We start from the raw sequence: 24273 nt of genomic DNA on the forward strand, positions 1-24273 counted from the left end.
GCCAGGCGAAGCTTGCTACGATGGTGGAGAAGGGGATGGAGGTGGGTTGAAACCGGTCAACAGAGTCCAAACCGGACACGGCGCAGCCACCGCTGTCTGCCTAGAAGGCCGAGACGAGGATGTGGAGTTCTTTTTAAGATGAACCCAGGATGCTGATTGGCTTCGAGGAGGAGCAGTTCAAAGCTGATTGGCTTGTGTCGGAGGCGGATGAGTCCCTGATTGATGGAGGTAGGCAATAGAGTTTCTTCAGTCTGAATTTTCGCTTAAGCTGCATTTCAATCTGAAAAACTCACACAGAAAGAAAAGGCAATTAGAAGAATTTTATTGATACAATATTTTAAGAGTTTGGCGCTCAGACCTCGGCAGGAAAAATTCACGCTGAATTATACTTCAATATGCATAAGCAGGCGTATGAGAATAGGGATATTTCCCCCAAAAAATTGCCGAGGTCGAGGCCGGTGCGTCAAACAGGGCCGGTTGCCGCGAAGGCCTACCAAAGTTGAGCGAGATGAATGGGGAGATGAGGTGAGGTGTATAGTAGGGTGCATGAATAGAGATTGTCAGTCTCAGGATGATACTTGGAACTGAAAGGCTTGCAAAGGGGAATGTCTGAAGCGAAATACGACATTAGCGCAATGGTTCTTGCACTTGCCAAAAGCAGGCCGAGAGATGATTTGGAGTTGCTGTTTAAGGTGAACGCTGGATGATGATTGGGCTTCGAAGAGGTGTGGCTTTTAGCGATTGCTCCATTGGAGGCAAACAAGCCTCTGATTGAATGGAAGTAAGCAAGAGTTCTTCAGTTGTATTTCCGCCTTTAGCATCATTCAAACTAAAGACTCACAAAGAGAAAAGCGATTAGATAAATTTATTGATACGATAGTTTAAACTTGGCGCTCGGACCTCGGCAGGAACATAAACAGTGATTTATACTTTAACGTAGATAAGCAGATGTATGAGAAAAGGGAAATTATCCCCCCAAAAATGCCGAGGTCCAGGCCAGAGCGTCAGAAAGTTCAAAAGGCAGAGAGAAGGAGAAGGATGAGTAATGAAGGAGAAAAGATGTGAAAGCTTAGCAAAGAGGGCCATTGTCGCAAAGGCTTACCAAAATTTAAACAAGATGAATGGAAAGATGAGGTGAGGTTGATGGAGAGGTGGAAGGTGAGGTGAATGGTCAGTTTCGGGCTGATGCACGTGATGAATGAATGATCATGGCAGGGAGCAAGGCGGGCAGCATGCAGGGGACATGGCAGCGAACCACAGGGAGCATGTCATAGAGAACGCAGGGAACCACAGGGAGCATGGCAGAGAACGCAGGGGGCATGGTAGAGAATGCAGGGGGCATGGCAGAGAACGCAGGGGGCATGGCAGAGAACGCAGGGGGCATGGCAGAGAACACAGGGGGCATGGCAGAGAACGCAGGGAGCATGGCAGAGAACGCAGGGAGCATGGCAGGGAACACACAGGGAGCATGGCAGGGAGCATGGCAGGGAAGAGGGCGTTGCAGGGAGCATAGAAAGAAACATATGGCAAGGAGCATAGAAAGAAACACATGGCAAGGAGCATAGAAAGAAACACATGGCAAGGAGCATAGAAAGAAACACATGGCAAGGAGCATAGAAAGAAACACATGGCAAGGAGCATGGAAGGAAACACATGGCAAGGAGCATGGAAGGAAACACATGGCAGGGCAGGCCACATAGCAGGGAGGAGGGCGTTGCAGGGAGCGTAGAAGGAAACATGGCAAGGAGCATAGAAGGAAACATGGCAAGGAGCATAGAAGGAAACATGGCAAGGAGCATGGAAGGAAACACATGGCAAGGAGCATGGAAGGAAACACATGGCAAGGAGCATGGAAGGAAACACATGGCAGGGCAGGCCGCATGACAGGAAACACATGGCAGGGCAGGCCGCATGACAGGAAACACATGGCAGGGCAGGCCGCATGACAGGAAACACATGGCAGGGCAGGCCACATAGCAGGGAGGAGGGCGTTGCAGGGAGCGTAGAAGGAAACATGGCAAGGAGCGTAGAAGGAAACATGGCAAGGAGCATAGAAGGAAACACATGGCAAGGAGCATAGAAGGAAACACATGGCAAGGAGCATAGAAGGAAACACATGGCAAGGAGCATAGAAGGAAACACATGGCAGGGAGCATAGAAGGAAACACATGGCAAGGAGCATAGAAGGAAACACATGGCAGGGCAGGCCACATGGAAGGAAACACATGGCAGGGCAGGCCGCATGGCAGGAAACACATGGCAGGGCAGGCCGCATGGCAGGGAGGAGGGCGTTGCAGGGAGCGTAGAAGGAAACACGGCAAGGAACATAGAAGGAAACACATGGCAAGGAGCATAGAAGTAAACATGGCAAGGAGCATAGAAGTAAACACATGGCAAGGAGCATAGAAGTAAACACATGGCAAGGAGCATAGAAGTAAACACATGGCAAGGAGCATAGAAGGAAACATGGCAAAGAGTATGGCAGGGAAGGCCGCATGGCAGGGAGCATGGCAGGGAACACACAGGGAGCACACTGGGAGCATGCAGGAAGCATGCAAGGAGTATGCAGGGAACGTAGTGGGGAACATGGCAGGGAACATGAATAAATGAATGACCATGAAAGAATGAACAGAATAACAGGACAACTGCATGGCGGGACGCCTGGATGACAGGATAAATAACAGATGATGCTTAGGGATGATGCACATAAATGAATGAGTGACCAAGAGGGAATGAACAGGACAGGACGCGGGCTTAATGAGACTTGAATGAGATTTGAATCCACCACCAGTATTCGTAGTTAGATTACCTTTAAGATGAGCATTAGGCGGCTAAGATGAATGAAAAGCAAGAGCAGATATGTGAGGCATGCTGATGATAGCCATCACCTACGATTGGGCTCCACAAGCGTCTGCTGTTGCGCAGCTCACATCCTGAATGCTGAAATAACTCTAGATGAAAAAGGCCACAAGATTAACGATTTCTTTGACAATTTCACGAATCTGCAAACCAACTGTATTTAGAATCCTCCAAAACTTCCGGATGCACATCCGTAAAATTTAACGCATCTACAGACAAAAAGACATTATAGAAAGTGTATTTCAAATCCGGACAAGAAGCAAGCCAGACCAGAAGGAAAGTTCAGAACGGCAACTCTTAACCAGAGTATCCTGTTCAAGGAGGGAAGGAAACGAAATTAGTGAGCTCAAGCTGCCTGGAAATAAAAACGTGACTCTTAAAATGATGCACCTGCGAGATTGAGGTGACCGAGCGAGGAGAGCAGCCGACGCTCAGAAATAACTGATATGAACTGATATCTCGAGAATTCGAGAGCTTGTCTGCAGGCAAAAGCCATTATGGAACTAAGTTAAGATCAATACGTAGAACTCAATGCAGGCTGACAGGTTTAGTTTGAGAAAACAACTGGGAATAGTGAAAAGAATATCTATAAGAAGAAAACATCCAGAAAATGAAGGACCATTAAACACGGGTAACACTTCTTAAGACATATAGTTTTACTGCTATAGGCTTAGGTTACTGGAGTATATCAGGATCTAATTTTCTCACTATATTGAGTTCTACTGTTCTTCAATTATGCATTATGTGTTGTCATTTCTGCTTTAACTTTCTGTTCTCTCTCTTTTCTCTTCATAGTAGGTACACCTGGTCTGGCGTTCTGTTAACTGTGACATCATCCAGAGAAGACGGCTCACCTGCTACTACCATCTAATGTAGAACAGATTACTAGATCAATGTGTGCTTCTGTGCTTTTTTGTTTCTCTTGTTGTGTCTCTGTTCTGTCTTCTGTAACCCCAGTCGGTCGAGGCAGATGACCGTTCATACTGAGCCCGGTTCTGCCGGAGGTTTTTTTTCCCGTTAATGGGTGGTTTTTCTTCCCACTGTCGCTTCATGCTTGCTCAGTATGAGGGATTGCAGCAAAGCCATGTACAATGCAGATGACTCTTCCTGTGGCTCTACGGTTCCCCAGGAGTGAATGCTGCTTGTCGGGACTTTGATGCAATCAACTGGTTTCCTTATATAGGAAATTTTTGACCAATCTGTATAATCTGACCCAATCTGTATAATAGGATTGAACTTGACTTTGTAAAGTGCCTTGAGATGACATGTTTCATGATTTGGCGCTATATAAATAAAATTGAATTGAATTGAATTGATAATCGATAATGTTTGCTTAGCTCATAAATGCGTAGAATGCCAAACGCATACCAAATGCTGTTATGAATCGATTAGCTTATTTAGTTTATTCCATGTCGTCTGGATGAATTTAATAATTTAATTCAGATTCTGCACTGCATCCTGCTAACTGATGATCTCATTGCTTAGTAGCTTTAGTTAGCCTCACGCCTGCACAGAGGATCCGTAATTGAATATAGTATCACCCAGACAACAGCACCTTCAGTGATGCTCTCCGGATATTCATCTTGAATGAATTCTTGAACCTAAAAGAAGAAATAGACAATCCCTAAATACATGAGCAAGTTGCTGATAAAGATCGCCCAATACTCAAACCATCCCCACAGCCATCCGGACGTAGGGTCCCAGCTGACATTCAGATAATACCTACGAACAAAACCTTAAATAACTTTAACATGTATAATTTTACAACACCTGAAGAATCGATTGGCAAAACATTGAAGTGACAAGAGTGACAGAAGTGGCCTGGTCAGCATGAATGAGAAGTCTGAACCCAATACAGACCAGTCCAAGCGGATGCCAAATTGCACCAGAGTTGCAGCGGTTTAATAACGATTGGTATCAATTGCTGAATTTAAAATGCACTTCATACTCCAACCAGTAGGTGGCAGCAATGCCACCACAAGCCCGGTGGCTACCGGCAACACCAGAAGAAGAAGAAAACGAAAACAAACAGTAAAAGGAAACACGTTCGCCTGAATAGAGGACGAACATGGGTGAATACATATTACCTGAGCTGGCTCCGAACGCATTAGCGAGTGAATGAGAGGGTAGATCCGGCTGAAAAGTTGCGACCGGGACGAGCGGCAAGGTGGCGCTGCAAAGCCGATGAAAAACAGAGGAGGTCCCGGATGAGTCGGCGGATCCGCGAACCAAGAGCCAGCCCCACGGGACTGCGGGATCAGTTTGAGAAAGACCCCGGCGCGCTATGAAGCGAAGCTGACCGGAACTTAGGCAGAGTTGGGAAGCGTCTGCGTCGCTTGCGAGTTCATTGCACCAGGAATCGGAGCTGACGAAAACAGAGGTAGGAAAGGAAGATTTGCGGCTAGACGGTATTCCTATGGCAGGAGGATTTCAGGATAAGTTATTGTCTCTTGAAACCGGTCATCAGAGTCCAAACCGGACACGGCGCAGCCGCCGCATACTCGCTGACGAGAAGGCCGAGACGAGGATGTGGAGTTCTTTTTAAGATGAACCCAGGATGCTGATTGGCTTCGAGGAGGAGCAGTTCAAAGCTGATTGGCTTGTGTCGGAGGCGGATGAGTCCCTGATTGATGGAGGTAGGCAATAGAGTTTCTTCAGTCTGAATTTTCGCTTAAGCTGCATATATGTAATAAGTGTCATGTTTGCTTTTAAATGTTTGGCCCACATGCAGAATACACTCGGTGAGACAGATTAGATTTCACGGGTTTTATTCTCAAGGAACAACGGGGAGGACGAGAGCTAATCTGCCACAGCAGACGCTGGGGCACACAAACGGGGACCAGGGAACCGGAACACACTACGGAGGAGAACAAACGGTTAGTCCACGGAAGAGAGCCGGCGGAAATCTGCTAGGAGCGTAAGCTTACCATGAAGCGCTGGGAACCTGACCGGGGAGGGGGCAGTGCGGTCTCAGCCTAGCACACGGTGGAGGAGACGGGTGTCCGTGGAAAGCTGGGGCAGGAGTGGGTCCGAGCAGCACCGGGGGAATCCAAGGGATCAGAACAGCGGGAGGAACCAGAAGATCGTCAGAGGGGTACCTTGGGTCCGGAGAAGCCGACTCAGAGGGAAACCAGTGGAGCACGAGAGGGATCACGGGAGCACGGGAGAACTCGCAGGAGCACGAGAGGAGACGTCAGAGCTCAGGGAGTGAACCTAGGAGACACAGAGGACTGTCTTAGTCTGCGGAAAAGGTAAGTAGGCGAAAAGCCGTGGCCGATTGGTCATACCACAACGGTAACACTCTGGCATCCTCCCGCTGTTCGAGCGCAGTTCTTATAGCGGGGCCTGGTGCTGCTCAACTGCCCGCAGGTGTGCGCGCTCCGCCCAACAGTCAACCCCGAACACCTGTGGAAGAAGCAGAGATGGCAGAGCCGGCAGCGAGCTGCCCGGTGTCGTGCCAAACTAGTTATCCCCGCCAGAATGTGTATCCCCTGCGTCGGGAGCGCGCATTCAGCTTGCTGAACGTATACAGTCAACTCCGCCTCATTTCCAGCCAATTCGGCGTGAAAATCAAGATGTTTTATTTCTCTTAACGAAATATAGGAATAGTCCCGTTAAAATTGAAAATGTAACACTTGTTAGTGCGATCGTAAGGGATTGATATATCGCTTAAAACTAGACTGATCATTTTGTATAACACGCTCTGAGAAAGTAAACGGCTCTGTGGTCATCTCCAGATGTGTCAAGAAAATATTAGCTTTATGTCATTAGATTGTCGCATTGTCTGTCTGCTTAAACTAAAAACCCACCTTCCCGAGTCCATCACAGCTGTCTACTTGTTCGTTTATTTGTATTTTTGAGACCCGCATGAATGGATCATATAAAGCTGATTCCAAGTGTGATCAAATGAACACAGAAAAAAGTTACTACCAAAATTATCAGATCTAATGATATTTTAATTCAATCAAGAGCCATATTAAGAAAAAAAGATGTCGCTTTTTAAAAAAATACAACAATATATGAGGAGTTTAATTTTTTTTATTACATTTCAATTTTATTAAATAGGGTGTTTAAAAATATTTGGACTTCACATTAAACGTTTTATTGATTTCAAGCACTGCAGCCCATTGTTATAAGTGCTGACCAGACAGTTTGGTCTGAAAGTTTCCTCTCTAAGGAAACCCAGCAGGTTGCATCAAGTCTCTCCAAGCAGCATTCACTCCTCCTGAAAGAGCGTAGAGCCACAGTGGACAGTCGTCTGCATTGTTGATGGCTTTGCAGCAATCCCTCATACTGAGCATGCATGAAGCGACAGTGGTTTCATATTTAAATTTACACTGCTATCTTTAGGATGTGAGTATTTATCCTTGCATTTTTTTACTGGGTTTTTGAGGCACTAGTGGCTATTTTTTAAAAGCAGGCTCACAGGAAAGGGGGTATGTGAGAGAGAAAGACATGCAACCTCAGGTTGCGTTGAGGAATAGGGTCTTCTGTATGTACATAAAAATATATATATATGTACAGCATATATATATATATATATATATATATATATATATATATATATATATATATATATATATATATATATATATATATATAAAAGCTGTTAGCTCTTTAAATGAAGAATTTACAAGGGGATACAAAAAATATCGAGGTCCAGCCTGCCAGAATATGTATCCCCTTCCAAAATGGACTAAGAGTTTTCCACATTCTTGAGTTTTGACACATAAACATCTCTTATAATCACCAACAACTGCAGAAAATTTGAACTTGTTAGCTCTTTAAATGAAGAAGTTACAGGGGGATACAAAAAATATCGGGGTCCAGCCTGCCAGAATATGTATCCCCTTCCAAAATGGACTAAGAGTTTTCCACATTCTTGAGTTTTGACACATAAACATCTCTTATAATCACCAACAACTGCAGAAACTTTGAAGCTGTTAGCTCTTTAAATGAAGAATTTACAAGGGGATACAAAAAATATCTTAGACTTAGACTTAGACTTTCTTTATTGTCATTTTGTATACACAGAGTGCATACAGAACGAAATTTCGTTTTCACACAGCTCAGAAATATTGCAGTAACTCTACAGGATACCTTGCAGTGAATTACAGTACAGGATAAAGTGCAGTGATCAATCGCAGTCACTTACAGGATAAATTTCAATTTACTTCCGGATAAAGTGCAGCAGTGAACAGTAGGCAGTTGAAATGTAAACAATGTAAACCAAATGTAGACAAATATGCAGTAGGGTGCAGCAGTGATTTAAAAGTAGACAGTTGCATTGTACACAGTTTTGCAGTACGTTTCCGGTTAAGGTGCAGCATAAATTTTGCAGGATACGATACAATGTGCAAATGTGCAAATGTGCAAATCAGCGGATCTAGTGTGGTACACTTTTATACTTTATCAGTTCAGCAGTTCAACAGTCTGATAGCAGCAGGGAAAAAGCTTTTGCAGAACCTAGTGGACCTGCAGCGGATGCTGCGGAACCTCTTTCCAGAGGGCAGCAGGGAGAATAGTCTATGGTGGGGGTGTGAGGGGTCCCTGATGATGTTACGGGCTCGAGACACACAGCGCTGCGATGAAATGTCTTTAATGGAGGGAAGAGGAGCCCCGATGATCCCTTCTGCTGTCCTCACCACTCTCCTCACGTTCTTCCAGTTGGAGGCACTGCAGCCTCCACACCACACAGAGAGACAGCTGGTCAGAATACTCTCTATGGTGCTTCTGTAGAATTCGTGAGGATGGGCGGGGGCAGGCGGGCTCTCCTCATCCTCCGCAGGAAGTACAGTCGCTTCTGTGCCCTCTTCACCAGTGACGTGGTGTTCACAGTCCAGGTGAGGTTGTCCGTGATGTGCACCCCAGGGAACTTGGTGCTGCTGACCACCTCCACCGCTGAGTTGTTGATGAGCAGTGGAGCATGGTGAGGCTGGTTCTTCCTGAAGTCAACGATGATCTCCTTCGTCTTCTCCACGTTCAGGATCAGGCTGTTGTCTCTGCACCAGCCCACCAGCTGCTCCACCTCCTCTCTGTAGTCCTGGTCGTTGTCGTCTCTGATCAGGCCCACCCCCGTTGTGTCGTCTGCAAACTTCACGATGTGATTGGTGGTGAACCTGGGGACGCAGTCGTGTGTCATCAGGGTGAACAGCAGGGGGCTCAGGACGCAGCCCTGAGGGGAGCCCGTGCTGAGGGTGATGACATCAGAGGTGTTCTGTCCGACCCGGACTGACTGAGGTCTGTTGGTGAGGAAGTCTAGCAGCCAGTTTCGTAGGGGTGTGCCGAAGCCCAGATGCTCCAGTTTTCCCACCAGATGTTGTGGGATGATGGTGTTGAACGCTGAACTGAAGTCCAGTAACAGCATCCGCACGTGCGTGTTCTTCTCCTCCAGGTGTGCCAAGCTCAGGTGAAGAGCAGAGGAGATGGCATCCTCAGTGGAGTGGTTCCGTCGGTAGGCAAACTGGAACGGGTCGAGTGTTGATGGGAGACTGGAGACGATGTGTTCCTTTACCAACCTTTCAAAGCACTTCATCATGATGGGAGTCAGTGCAACAGACCGATAGTCGTTGAAACAGGTGACTTGAGGTTTCTTTGGCACCGGAATGATGGAGGCAGACTTGAAGCATGCTGGCACTGTGGCTTGGTCCAGCGAGGTGTTAAAAATGTCTGTGAGGACACCAGCCAGCTGACCTGCACACTCCTTGAGCACCCGCCCAGGTATGTTGTCGGGGCCTGGGGCCTTCCGCGGGTTGACTCTCCTTAGAGTCTTCCACACGTCGGCGGTGTCAAGGCAGAGGACCTCCTCTTCCTGATGGGGAACAGCTTTCACTGCTGGAGTGCTGTTTAGTGCCTCAAACCTCCCAAAGAAGTTATTTAGTCCATTGAGGAAGTCAGCATCAACTTCACCCACCGGGGGGGAGGGCGTGTTGTATTCAGTGATCGCCCGGATTCCTTTCCACATGCTCCTGGTGTTGCTGGCGTCATGGAAAAGCTCCTGGATTTTCTGACTGTGGTTCCGCTTTGCTAGCCTGATGGCACGGTTCAGGTTGGCTCTCGCTGTCCTCAATGCCTCCTTGTCACCAGACTTGAAGGCTGAGTTCCGTGCTTTTAGCGCTTGACGGACCTCCGCAGTAATCCAGGGTCGTTGGTTGGCTCGGGTGATGATGGTCTTGGTGGTGCTGACGTCCTCAATGCATTTGTTGATGTAGGCTGACACAGTCATGGCGTACTCATCAATGTTGATCTTGTCCTTATAAGTTGCAGCAGCTTTGAACATGTTCCAGTCAGAGCACTCAAAACAGTCCTGGAGCGCCTCCATTGCTCCCTCAGTCCACACCCTCACCTGCCTCGCTGTTGGTTTTGCTCTGATCAGCAGGGGCCTGTATGCTGGGAATAGCATCACGGAAAGGTGATCTGAAGAGCCCAGGTGGGGGCGGGGGGCTGCCCTGAATGCTCCTTTAAGAGTGTTCTCTCCCCGAGTTGCAAAATCCACGTGTTGGTAAAAATGAGGGAGAACAGTTTTCATATTTGCCTGGTTAAAATCCCCAGCAATGATGAAAACACCCTCTGTGTGTGCAGATTGCAGCTCAGAGATAGTCCGATAGAGAACACCCATAGCATCTTTAGTATTAGCGCTGGGAGGAACATAAACCGCTGCGATGATAACAACAGTGAACTCTCTAGGCAGATAAAAAGGTCTGCAGCTAATAATCATAAGCTCAATGTCCGGAGAGCAGAGACTTGTGACTAATCTAGCATTTTTACACCAGGTGTTATTGGTGTAAACGCAGAGTCCGCCTCCTCGGGACTTACCGCAGAGTTCTGTCTGTCTGTCGGCGCGGAAAGTAGCTAGCCCCTCCAGGCTAACGGCGTTGTCTGGGATTGATGATGAAAGCCATGTTTCGGTCAGAATGAGAGCGCAGCAGTCCCTGAGCTCTCTCTTTGCAGAGAGCTCGAGTTGTAAATGGTCCATTTTGTTGTCCAGTGAGCGAACGTTGGAAAGCCAGATGGATGGTAGCGGCGGTCTGAATGGGTTAGCCTTTAGCCTCGCTGCTAAGCCTCCTCGGCACCCGCGCTTCTTCGGCCGGCTACACCGCTTCCGCGTCGCTCTCCTCCGGCATGAGCTGCTCGTCGAGGCCGCCGCTTCACAGGCCTCCGGGGCTGGTCTCCGTAGGACGCCACAGTCACGTAAGCAGTCGAGCGTGGTATTTAAAAGTCCAAAAACACAACTTGATCGTAACTCCAACAGGCGCTCGCGGTCAAGTACTGATCGGCTGGGTAGATGAGTGGTTTCCAGCGAGTTTGGCGGCATTTTTATGCAAAAAGTCCGCGAGTTGGTACAGAGCTGTGTTCGGCTGCTGCCGCAAGGGGCGCCGCCGGAAGAGAACCCGCCCAGCCTGCCAGAATATGTATCCCCGTCCAAAATGGACTAAGAGTTTTCCACATTCTTGAGTTTTGACACATAAACATCTCTTATATTCACCAACAACTGCAGAAAATTTGAACTTGTTAGCTCATTAAATGAAGAAGTTACAGGGGGATACAAAAAATATCGGGGTCCAGCCTGCCAGAATATGTATCCCCTTCCAAAATGGACTAAGAGTTTTCCACATTCTTGAGTTTTGACACATAAACATCTCTTATAATCACCAAAAACTGCAGAAAATTTGAAGCTGTTAGCTCTTTAAATTAAGAATTTACAAGGGGATACAAAAAATATCGGGGTCCAGTCTGCCAGAATATGTATCCCCTTCCAAAATGGACTAAAAGTTTTCCACATTCTTGAGTTTTGACACATAAACATCTCTTATAATCACCAACAACTGCAGAAAATTTGAAGCTGTTAGCTCTTTAAATGAAGAATTTACAGGGGGATACAAAAAATATCGGGGTCCAGCCTGCCAGAATATGTATCCCCTTCCAAAATGGACTAAGAGTTTTCCACATTCTTGAGTTTTGACACATAAACATCTCTTATAATCACCAACAACTGCAGAAAATTTGAACTTGTTAGCTCTTTTAATAAAGAATTTACAAGGGATACAAAAAATATCAGATCCAGCCTGCCAGAACATGTATTCAGTGTTTACAGGTCAAACATTTAGAAATGTACCAATGTTTTTTTTGACGTAGTACTGTAGCAAAGGTGGCATCAAGCCTTCCTCAGTCGGCCAAAAATGTATTAACTGCTTACAGAGCACCAAGAAATGTTAAACTATGTGAGTTATAACGGCATCTCCATGAAATGCTAAAAAAATTCTCAAAGTTTCAACAACTGTAGTGTTTATTTATTCATATAAACTATATACAAAATAGTCAGAACTACTGAACATGTTTCTAATAAACACAAGCAGGACAAACAAAGGCCTTCTCAGGTGGTGGGTTTTGCATGCACAACTGGTGAAACCAGCGAAGACAAACGTCTCACTGTATCTGGGGGATAAAAAGTACATGTAAAACACTTTCAACATGCGTGGTGCTTACACATGTTTGGAAAATCCTTAAAACATCACAACCACAGATCAAAGTTTACCAAAAAATTTCCAAATTGTTTATTGTAAGATTACATTAGTTTATGGTTTTACCCAGTTAAAATCGTTTTCATGTTCCTCTTCCCCACAGTAACAACAAATGTCCGAAAGGTTATCTGTTAATCGTGAAAACAAAACAAAGAATGCATAGTTAATCTATAGATCTGTGATATAATATAACATAATTTTTGGTGATTGGTAATATTTGGAAAATTGGCATAATATTTATTTTTCTTTTGAAAAAGTATGATGCATGTATACATGCAATGTTTACCGTGATGTGTTCCTACTGTTTCAAAAGTTGTTGTTTTTCTTTGTCGATAATGTTTTAGGATGGCTCAATACTTTCTATGTGTATACATAAATACTTCATTTTGTTCTTTGACACGTGCGACTAGAAATTATTTAAAGAATTCATAATTTTCATGAGCTCTGGTGTTTTACAAACTAATGTAAGAGCTCTGAAAGCTATTGAATAACAAAGATGTACAAAAAATTTAAATATCATGCTAGTATCACACATTTCTTTGTAGCATATAAATTACCTGTCCGTAGAAGAAGTTTGACAGCAATTTCCCTTCTAAGTTCATTAATGGCAGTGGGGTTTGTTTGCAAAACCATTTCCTCTCGTCTAAGGAGTTTTTCTGCAAACTGACATTCCAAGATAACACATACAAAATTTAAAATTTTCAATATATACAAATTCAAATTAGCCAATGCATATAATGATGATTAGGGGGGAAAGCACATACTTTCAATACAAACACACCACATGAAGTGCTGTCTGTCTGTATCGGATGCTGAACAGTGCCACATGTCCATCTGGAGACTTTGCATCCTTTATTTCTCATGAATGCCCTACAAAAAGATACAATAAAACATTCTATCTGTCTGTGGATGGATGGATGGATGGATGGATGGATGGATGGATGGATGGATGGATGGATGGATGGATGGATGGATGAATGAATGAATGAATGAATGAATTAATGAATGATGCATGCGTGCCTCCGTGTGGGGTGGTTTTCCTTACCTTGTTGTTTCCAAACATTGTTTGATGTCTCTTTTGGACTCCCCCAGTGGATCCAGGAGCAGGGATCTCTTTCCATGGGGATAAATGACCTTTAAAAGCAAGAATTAATTAAAATAAACAATACTATTACAGGTATCTGTGTTGTTGTTTGTGTCTAAAGTGGCATTTACTGCTAATTTCCAGTGGTGGTGGTCATTTATAATCCCCAGTAAAACTTCATGCTCCATAGGTTTTATCTGAAAAACATAAAACATTAAAAAAAATAAAAAAACATGGTTTTACAAATTCAGCTGTTAAAAGAATAAAACTCAAAAAATTAAAATAAAGAAAACCCTTGAATTGAAAAAAGTATTTGCTCAAGACAGTTTTTACTTACATTCTTATTTCTAACAGGTTATTCCTTGCATTTCAAAAACTTAAATCATTAACTTAATATAGAAAGATCATGAATGAAGTAAAATTACTCTGCATTTGTGAGTATGTCCAAAATATGTTATTAGGTTATACAGACCTTGAGCCTTGGGGATTTTCCACTCCAAATAGCAGTCATTGCAAAGGAGTCTATCAGAGCAGCTTTTTCACTGCTGGTGCAATTGTGCCCACGCACTAATAGATCCATATATGCATTAATAGACTGTCAAGGAAATTTGCATAGATTTAGCAAAATGCATTTAGTTATGTAGCTAACAAAAAAAAATAAAGTTATGAGGAGTACAATGCACCTCACTTTGGCCCAATTTGAGAAATGTCCCAATAATATAATTTATATGGCCCGATTTTTGATAGGAGAACATGAGAAACATTTCCTTCCCATGCTTCCTGGACATCTATCGAAAATATAAAGAAACACAACTGTCAATAAAGGATGCAGCTGCTACTCAAGCAACAAACTGTTGTGCCACAACACACACATTTTCCCTGCAAAACAAAGGCATACCTAAATGCATGATTATGGTAGCTGATGAGAATTACGTGTACAACATGATTAGATATAGGTATTTTTATAAATCAGAGGCAAAAACATTCTTACATTTCTCAACAACAGCCGTTGTGTATGTTTGCTCCGAACAAGCCTTCGTAGGCTGTGGTGTAGTCACTGGACTTGGTGTTAGTACTTCTGCTGCTGGCTCTGAACAAGCCTTCGTAGGCTGTGGTGTAGTCACTGGACTTGGTGTTAGTACTTCTGCTGCTGGCTCCGAACAGGCCTTCGTAGGCTGTGGTGTAGTCACTGGACTTGGTGTTAGTACTTCTGCTGCTGGCTCCGAACAGGCCTTCGTAGGCTGTGGTGTAGTCACTGGACTTGATGTTAGTACTTCTGCTGCTGGCTCCAAACAGGCCTTCGTAGGCTGTGGTGGAGCTGCAGGGACAGTATATCTTGCTTGTGGATCATTGTGAGGCACCCTGGGTGTGCTCTCAACAACCAACTTGAGCTGATCTGTACTAATTTTGCTAAATACATTCCCTTTCTCATCTCGCAGATCAGCACTTTTTCCTTTTATTGCTGTGATGACCTATGGGCCAATGTAATTTCTATCCAGCTTCCCCCCTTTTCTTTGTTGGCTTCTGAAATTTTGTCTCCATACTTTCTCCCCAACTTTGAAAACTTGTTTGCTGTCAGACTTATTTTTCCTTTTGGTTTTTTCATGTCCCTCGTCAAGATGTTTCCGGACTTTCTCAAAGAGTAGTGTCTGTTCCTTTATATCCTGCGCTAACTCCTCAGATGCCACTACATCCTCTATGCTGCTGTCAATCTTGAGAAAGTAACAGAAAGCTTTGGATTAACACTGTGTTATTTTTATGTGTTATAATTTTCTGTTAATAATACATTTAGAAAGTTGAAGGAGCCAGCCTGCTCTTCCAGAACATTTCACACTGTTATGATACACATTAAACCCTAAATAGCCAATCAATAAACACAATATCAATACCTCAATCTCCTGGGGAATTTCTGAGGGATATCGAGCCTCTCTCAATTACATTATGTAGTAAGGGGAGTACTTTGTGGTCATCTGTTTTTTTGTTCGCAGACCAAACATGACCAGATCCAGAAAGTCATCCCATTTTTCTGGATGACCTCCAATCACTTTACTCAAGGCTCTAGGATCGAGGAGTTTTTTAATGATTTAGTATCAGAATCAGTTTCTCATATGCTAGATCTTTTTACAAGTCAATCTGCACGAAATTGTAGTAGATAATTATTTGATGGTTTGGGAGCAGAAAAGAAAACAAATGACTCACCTCTGAATTGTGCCATTCATCCTTTCAACCAGCCCATTAGTTTGAGGGTGGTAAGGAGAGCAGAGGCTCCTTTCAATCCCCAGGATGTCACACACGTTTTTGTTAATCTGGAGTGTTAAAGGACTTTTTTAAATAAAAAGTAACCACATGGTATACAGTCCAAAATACATTAAAGGTGTCAATTTAAAAGTGTGTGTATATATATATATATATATATATATATATATATATATATATATATATATATATATATATATATATAGATAGATAGATAGATAGATAGATAGATAGATAGATAGATAGATAGATAGATAGATGGGTTGATTTACTACTTCCTTAATAGGACAAAGGTACTTACAGAATTAACAAATTTGCTCCTCTGGTCAGTAAGTATCCTCTTGGGGGCTCCAAAGCGATAAAAAAAGTTGAGGATACACTCAGTGACCTCCTTGGCAGACTTTGTTTTTAATGGGTAAGCCTCTGACCACTTGGTGAAGTAGTCAACCATCACACAGATGTACTGGTTCCCTTTAGCTGTGGTTGATAGTTTCCCAATTAAGTCCATCCCGACCAGTTCAAATGGCTGAGAAACCTAGAACAACACAATAAATTTTCAATACAAAAACACATACCATCTCTCTCACACAGAGCTTCATTTGGGAAACTTTCAAAACAATTTCTCTTTTAAATAAAAATAAGTCTCTTAAACTGCACTTTAGGTGTCTTTTTGGGATTAAGTTTGTACACCTTCATGAACAAGGGCAATATTAATGGACAAACCTTTATCGGTGTAAACTCTGATGGTTGCTTGAGACATGGAGTACTGGCTTGACAGTCTAAGCACTGGGAGACCTAGAATACAGAATGTTATGTAATGAAGAACAAAACTCAAAGGTAAACCATGTGATGTAAAATAAAGGAAGAAATAACTGGAATAAAATATTAAGTTTTATTAAATTTTGTACCGATAGTTCTATTTTGTGTATGTAATGCTTACTGTAATGCTACAGCTCGCTATGTTTGTATTGGTCATGTGTGCTGTGTTACTCAATCCTCTGCTTTCCTTATTAGCTCCATGTAGCAATACCTGTCACCCCTAAATAGTGTTAGTGACTCTAGGGTGCTTCTCGGACTGCCTGTTCACTGCTACACAGCCTAAAGCTAGTATGAGCAAAGCCTGTTGTTTGTACTTCCCACATAAGCACCAAGCAAGTGCAGCCCGTGGACCCATTCATTGTATCCAGCATCATCTACCGGATACTGACAATGTTAGTGGCTTTTATTCTGTGTTCACCACATTCCACAGAGATGACTGAAGCAGCTAACCTTACTCTCTGTTACAGGGGTTCCTGAGTGCGCTCCAGCCAGTTTCCAGCCTTTCATTGCTTTTTGCTTGAAAAAAACCTTTTAAACCTATTTTGGTGTCTGAGCTAAATTATCAGGTCCTCTACTTGTCTTGTTACAGCATACATACCCATTTATTGATGTCGACTGACATGCCAGGCCAGTAGTATCTTTGAGAAATCGCTTCTCTGGTTTTAGTTTGGCCACAATGGGCCCCAGTAGAGCTGCAGTGAAAATCCTTGAAGATTTTATTTGCATTTTCAGCTCCGCAGACCACTTCTGTTTTGAGGCTTTTGGCAGTTCCTTTGTGACGCCAGTAAAACAACTCTTCTCCTAAAAAAAGCAAATCATTAAAAATTGAATTACGTTTAAGCAGAGTTTTAAAAACTCAAAGTAGGATTATAAATAAATGCAGTGGATGCCAGCTAGTTGAACAACTGTCATTTGCTTTTCGTGGCTTTTGTCATGGTTTTAGCCAATTTTCTGACTTGCACAGTGGATAATTGTGAAGGAGAGGTAAAAGGTGAGTAAATTAATTGTGCACCAGGAGATGAAGGCAGTTGGCAGTAGACTTACTGTGGTGGTGGGGTTAGTGGTGGGAACCAGGAGGAACAGAACAAGATCTGGGGTTGCTGGTCTGAATGTTTCTAACATGGAGCCTTGGAGATGCATTCCAGAGTGGTGTCTCAAATGTTGGAGGGTAGAGAAGTTGCTGGAGGCTTGGACTGACTGGTCATGGTGACGGATCTACATGGTTTATGGCACAAACGGCATTCCCAGAAAATCAAGGAGACGTCTTTGAAAGGCTGGTTCAGGACTGGGATGAGGAGGCAACCATTAAAAAGGGAACGGAAGAGCAAGCTTAAAGGTATACTATGCAACCGGGGTTGATTTTCCAGCGAGGCTCCCCCCAGAGGGTGAAAGTAAAAGTGCGCTGTCGTAAAGATGCTCAGCTGTTCTGGTTCTCCGTCAAGCCAGGCGCGGTTGCAGACTAAAAGGGTTTAACCCAAATATTACACTTTTATCCCATATTTTATTTGTATTCTTGATTCACTTTGGTGCCCTGCAAAATGAACTTACATATCTCCTCACGTTTAACTATTTTGTGTGTTGTCTCCATTTTTAATATTGCTAATTTTAGTATCTTCTACTTCTACTACTACCCAAATTTACCCATTGTGGGACAATAAAGGAATAAAGTACTTTTTACTTTCTTCAGTTGTACAGCCTAGGACAGACAGAATATGTAATGTTAAAGGTATACTATGCAACCGGGGTTGATTTTCCAGCGAGGCTCCCCCCAGAGGGCGAAAGTAAAAGTGCACTGTCATAAAGATGCTCAGCTGTTCTGGATTCTCCGTCAAGCCAGGTGCGGTTGTTTTGAGCTTAGCAGACAGGCGAACGCAACGAAAAGTCGAAAAAACGGCAGTACAAACAATGAAGGTATGAACATCAAGCTTCCCGCAGCGCTATCTTGGCGAGGCCGCCGCCTTCGCCAGTTTTATTATTATTATTATTATTATTTTATCGCCAAGCCGCGACCGCTGCCGCCGCCTCGCCGCAGCCGTCGCGGTAGCGTCTCGCAGGGCAAAAACACATGGAGTTCTCGCCGTAAAGCGAGACTTCTGTGTGTGCGGGCCGTGAGCTCTTGCAATTGCATGTGTGGTATTTCCCCCACAGACCCCCAGGGCGGCCGAGAAAACCTTTGTTCGACCTGAAATGACTCATTTAATCATCCAAAACGGTATGGAACACATTAATAACTGAAAAATGTTGCATAGTATGCCTTTAACATAAGCTTGGAGTTTGCACAGGAGGAAAATCAGTAGAAAGGGCATGAGGAAGAGCCTACACTTTAGATCAACACACTCAGATAAAATCCAGTGCAACTTCTCACTCTCAGGGGAAGTTGCACTGGATGAAGAAAATATCAAATAAACAAAGAAAATAAGTAAAACGGCAAGAGTTCAATAAAAAGCTCTCCTAAAAAATGTGTTTTAAGGCCATGTTTAAAAGCCTCTACTGTCTGTGGGGTCCTCAGGTGGTCAGGGAGAACATTCCACAGCCTGGGAGCAGCTGAGCAAAAAGCCCGATCTCCCATTGTACGGAGCTTCGTCCTTGGTGGTTTCAGCAGACATGTTGAGGTAGATCTGAGGGTGCGTGTTGAGGTCTGTGGGGTTAGAAATTCCTTGAGGTATGGTGGGGCATCATCATGGATGTACTGGTAAGGAAGGAGACCTTCTACTCAATCCTGAGTGGGACAGGAAGACAGTGAAGTGACTTGAGTATGGGGGTGATGTGGTCATGTTTGCGCATCCTCATCAGGATCTGAGCAGCGCTGTTTTGTATGGACTGCAGCTTCTGAAGGCTTTTCTCAGGGATCCCGATGAGGAGCGCATTGCAGTAGTCCAGCCTGGAGGAGACAAACGCGTGGACAAGCTTTTTCTGCATCTGCATGAGTGAGTGTGTGACAGAGTTTGCCGATGTTTCTGAGGTGCAAGATGGAGGTATTGCAGGAGTGAGGTAAATAGATATCTCCTTATGTTTTCTAGTTAAACGGAAAAAAAATCAATAAACGTCTTAAAGAAAGGTCTTTAGGCAATTTAAAGGCATACTATGCAACATTTTTCAGTTAATTAATGTGTTCCATACCGTTTTGGATGATTAAATGAGTCATTTCAGGTCGAACAAAGGTTTTCTCGGCCGCCCTGGGGGTCTGTGGGGGAAATACCGCACTTGCAATTGCAAGAGCTCACGGCTCGCACACACAGAAGTCTCGCTTTACGGCGAGAACTCCATGTGTTTTTGCCCTGCCATTCACTATATGCACGCGCGAAAGCAACAACAAAGAACCGCGTGTTAACGTCAAATAAACATGCAAGCATATCGAGTTTTATTATTATTATTATTATTATTTATTTTTTTTTTTTTTATGTTGGCGAGACGCGGCTTGGCGAGGCGGTGGCGGTAGCGTCTCGCAAACATAAAAAAAATAAAATAATAATAATAATAAAACTGGCGAGGCGGCGGCCACGGCTTGGCGAAGGCGGTGGCCTCGCCAAGATAGCGCTGCGGGAAGCTTGATGTTCATACCTTCACTGTGTTAGTCATTGTTTGTACTGCCGTTTTTTCGACTTTTCGTTGCGTTCGCCTGTCTGCTAAGCTCCAAACAACCGCGCCTGGCTTGACGGAGAATCCAGAACAGCTGAGCATCTTTATGACAGTGCACTTTTACTTTGGCCCTCTGGAGGGAGCCTCGCTGGAAAATCAACCCCGGTTGCATAGTATACCTTTAACATTACATATTCTGTCTGTCCTAGGCTGTACAACTGAAGAAAGTAAAAAGTACTTTATTCCTTTATTGTCCCACAATGTGTAAATTTGGGTAGTAGTAGAAGTAGAAGATACTAAAATTAGCAATATTAAAAATGGAGACAACACACAAAATAGTTAAACGTGAGGAGATATGTAAGTTCATTTTGCAGGGCACCAAAGTGAATCAAGAATACAAATAAAATATGGGATAAAAGTGTAATATTTGGGTTAAACCCTTTTAGTCTGCAAAGAAAAACTAATAAAGGTTCAGCTGTAAAGGTTTTGCTCAATGAAAAATTATAGATCTTTTGACGGCAATCTGCTGGAATATAAGGGGGTACAGATTATTAGTGATCAACCTGAATTATGATCGGTGGATTCTTTCAGGTGGTTACAATGGCTGGTACAAAATATTACTTAGGACTTGTAACACATAATGAGCTCAAATGGCAGCAAATGAGAATTTCTCTAGAATCATTTATACTGATTTCCTGATGAACTGATGAGCAAAGGGTGAACACCAGGGAGCTAAAAATAAACAGGAAAATAGAACAGCACCAACCAGCAGAGAACCAGGAAAATAAGAATTTTTGAACCAGAAGAACCCTGGACTGGAGGCCTGGGCTATTATGGTAGTTCTAGCTCAGTATAGCAGTGATTGGAATCACACAGCTCTATCTTAACGCAGTGAATGTGATTTTATTGCCCCAACAGTTACAAGGTGCAACCACCAGAGGATGCTGCATGAACACTACTGATGAGATCACTACCAGAGTATATGGGGGACTGTTTTTAAAACCCCGCTTTTACTGAATATCTGACCATTTCTGCTTGTTCCTGCTGTCTGCCAACAGTAATTAATCAATGCACTATAAGATTCAATCAATTTTACCTCCTAAATGCTTTATTGCCGTCGATCAAGAACTGAAAAAAAAAATATATATGCTACAACAGAAATCTCTGCTCCCCTATTGCAGATGAAATGTAAACTGTATCCTGCTAGTCATATCTCCTGACCCCTGAGCCTGAGCCTGGGCAGCAGCACCATTATTAGAGCAGAGCACGAGCCACGGTTGAGAAGATCATTGGGATGCTGAAGGCCCAGTTTCAGCGCCTTTGTCCCAGAAGGGGAATGTGATATGATATGGTATCATATGTGATATGATACTTAGTTACAGTATGTGTCTCTACACAGCAAAGCTGCCATTAGAGGAGACAACTGTCCTGGCTGTTTTTTAACAAGTTGTTCCAGATGATGACGTGAACCACACGACAGAAAAGGAGAGATGGCGGGGCAGTTTGAGATGCAATATGTTATATCAATTTCTGATTTACCTGTCACTTCCCAGCTAAAGACGAGAGTAATTTCATTATATTAAACGTTCTTTATTGCCTGCAAGTGAAAATATCGTAGCTGTTAATATTTTATTCAAATAAAATCATGCACCCCTGTGGACACCTGACCCACTCGCTGAATATTGAACTAATTTCCATGTTGTTGTTTTTTTGTTTGTTTCTTTTGCTGAAAACTTTAAAACTATAGCTGTTTTAACAAATGGTTTGGTGCATTTAAATATTCTTAGTGGGGTTAAAAGTAATAGAATATTCTGATAGGATGTCTGTTGCAAAACACTCATACATTGTTATAATTTTTTATTACTATAAACACAAACACATTTATACACAAATATATACATGTACACACACACTTATCTATCTATCTATCTATCTATCTATATATATATATATATATATATATATATATATATATATATATATATATACACACACGCATATACATATATGTCCTAAATTATTTATTTTTATTATATTATTATTATTATTTAAATTAGCCTATTTTGTCGGGAATGATGGTAAATCTGATGTCTTTTCGACTAGTCAGAATGTAATTAGAGATATCTCGAATAGGTATTTTGACTAGTCAAAATTCAATTAGAGATATCTTAAATCGCTAAAACGTCTAGTCATAAAACAATTTGAGATATCTCGAATGTAAGGGCGGGACAACCGAATTTATGTTAAAATGGCTTGCCATAGTGGGTGCTGTAATGCCTTGTGCCGTCTAGCATGTCAAAATCAAGAGCTAGCTGGCTTTACCATAATTTCCGAAGAGGCAGATAGCTTTACCACAGTATAAAAACTGCATCTGGTTATTAACTGAACTGAGGAATATTCCTTATTTCCAGCTTGGACATGAGTCGATAGTAGCGCTTTCAGCTTCCCTAAGCCGTTTTTCAGTGCATTGTGTGTGTCGGCAGCAAGTAAATCAGAAACTCTTTGCAAATTTCTTAAGCATTTTTCAAGTATACTATTTTCGCGCTCTCCGCATATCCCATACTGAAAAAGCTCTTTCTATATTGTGGCAATTTCTTAAAGTTTTGTCGAAAACTGCCAGCGCCATTGAATGTTCAGGCAATTATTTGGACAGGGGCTTACATGCAATGTCTTATTTCAGATATCTTAAAGGCATACTATGCAACATTTTTCAGTTAATTAATGTGTTCCATACCGTTTTGGAAGATTAAATGAGTCATTTCAGGTCGAACAAAGGTTTTCTCGGCCGCCCTGGTGGTCTGTGGGGGAAATACCGTACTTGCAATTGCAAGAGCCCTCGGCCCGCACCCACAGGCTCAGAAGTCTCGTGCAAGACCGCGAGAGTCGGTCTTGCTTTACGGCGAGAACTTCATGTGTTTTTGCCCTGCCATTCACTATATGCGCGCGCGAAAGCAACAACAAAGAACCACATGTTAACGTCAAATAAACATGCAAGCATATCAAGTTATTTATTATTATTATTTTTATTTTATTTATTTATTTATTTTTTGAATGTTGTTCAGTGACGAATCAGGTGACGTAATGTGAGATATCTTGAAAGGAATTTTGACTAGTCAAAATGTAATTGAAGATATCTTGAATTATTATTCTTCCTAGTCAGAATGTAAATAAAGATATCTTAAATTACCATTCTGGATAGTCAAATTGTAGTTTTGTCCAGTCAAAATGCATTTTAAGATATCTGGAATGTAATTACGGATAGTCTGACGAAACCGAATTTATGTTAAACTGGGTGCCATACTCCTGGAGAAACGAGAGCGTCATGACCGGGTGGTCATTTGACCAATAGGAGCGCATGTTTTAATCACACGGTTAGAAGGCGGGGACTGAGAGAAAGTGAAAGCGGGACAGTGGAGTTTGATTTAATAGTGAAAGCCTAATATTTCTTTCATCTGGATTTATGACTATTGCATCAACAGACTCGCTGGCTGCAGGTTTTAGGCTCTCTGTGTTGGTGCAGATGTAACATGACGGGAATTAACTATAAACAACCCTTTCATACTTACCCTGGGAGAAAATGGTATGCGTTTGCAAATACACGTGAAAAACAGCAAATGTTCAAAACTGCTTTGGTGTGGATTTTGTTGGCGGAAATAAACAAATCTTCAATCAGATAACAGCTACACATTGTTTAAATCGTGTAGCTGTTGGAGCAATGCAAAACTCTTTCTTTGCTTCACATAGCTTCAAGTTGACCTAAAAGTTCAAAAACGTTTTAGTAATTTTTGAACGTGAGCAATGGCAAAAGAACCAAACAGGTAATATAATGTATGGTTTCTGTTTCCCTCTAGTGGACAGTTGCTGAAACGTACATTTGAAAGCAAGAAAAGTAAAAATCAAATACTTTCTTTTAGAGGCTGCAAATGCAGCATATTAGTAATCATTTTAAAATATTCATTGTGTACTAGCTCCTTAGTAGCTTTTGGATTTATCTTCTCAATTAAACATTTTAATTAGATTAAAAGAAATGTGTCAAATGTGTAAAAATAGAAGCAGCTAAAGCTGCTTATAAATGACAATTATAGAAATATGTCAAAATGTAATGATATCTTCAGATTAATAGAACTTGGAATTGCAACACAAGCAAGTGTTTTT

General features: G+C 42.7%; 1 long non-coding RNA gene across 1 annotated transcript; it reads right to left on the reverse strand.

Annotated features, from left to right (window-relative positions):
* Positions 1–13044: 13044 nt before the first annotated feature.
* On the reverse strand, positions 13045–13637 carry LOC118562081. Its single transcript, XR_004930457.1, has 3 exons — positions 13596–13637; positions 13426–13514; positions 13045–13250 (listed from the first exon to the last, which is right to left on the reverse strand). It is a non-coding gene; the product is annotated as an uncharacterized LOC118562081 (long non-coding RNA).
* Between the last annotated feature and the right edge of the window lie 10636 nt (positions 13638–24273).

The sequence above is a fragment of the Fundulus heteroclitus genome, unplaced genomic scaffold, assembly GCF_011125445.2.
Source record: "Fundulus heteroclitus isolate FHET01 unplaced genomic scaffold, MU-UCD_Fhet_4.1 scaffold_80, whole genome shotgun sequence".
NCBI lineage: Eukaryota > Metazoa > Chordata > Actinopteri > Cyprinodontiformes > Fundulidae > Fundulus > Fundulus heteroclitus.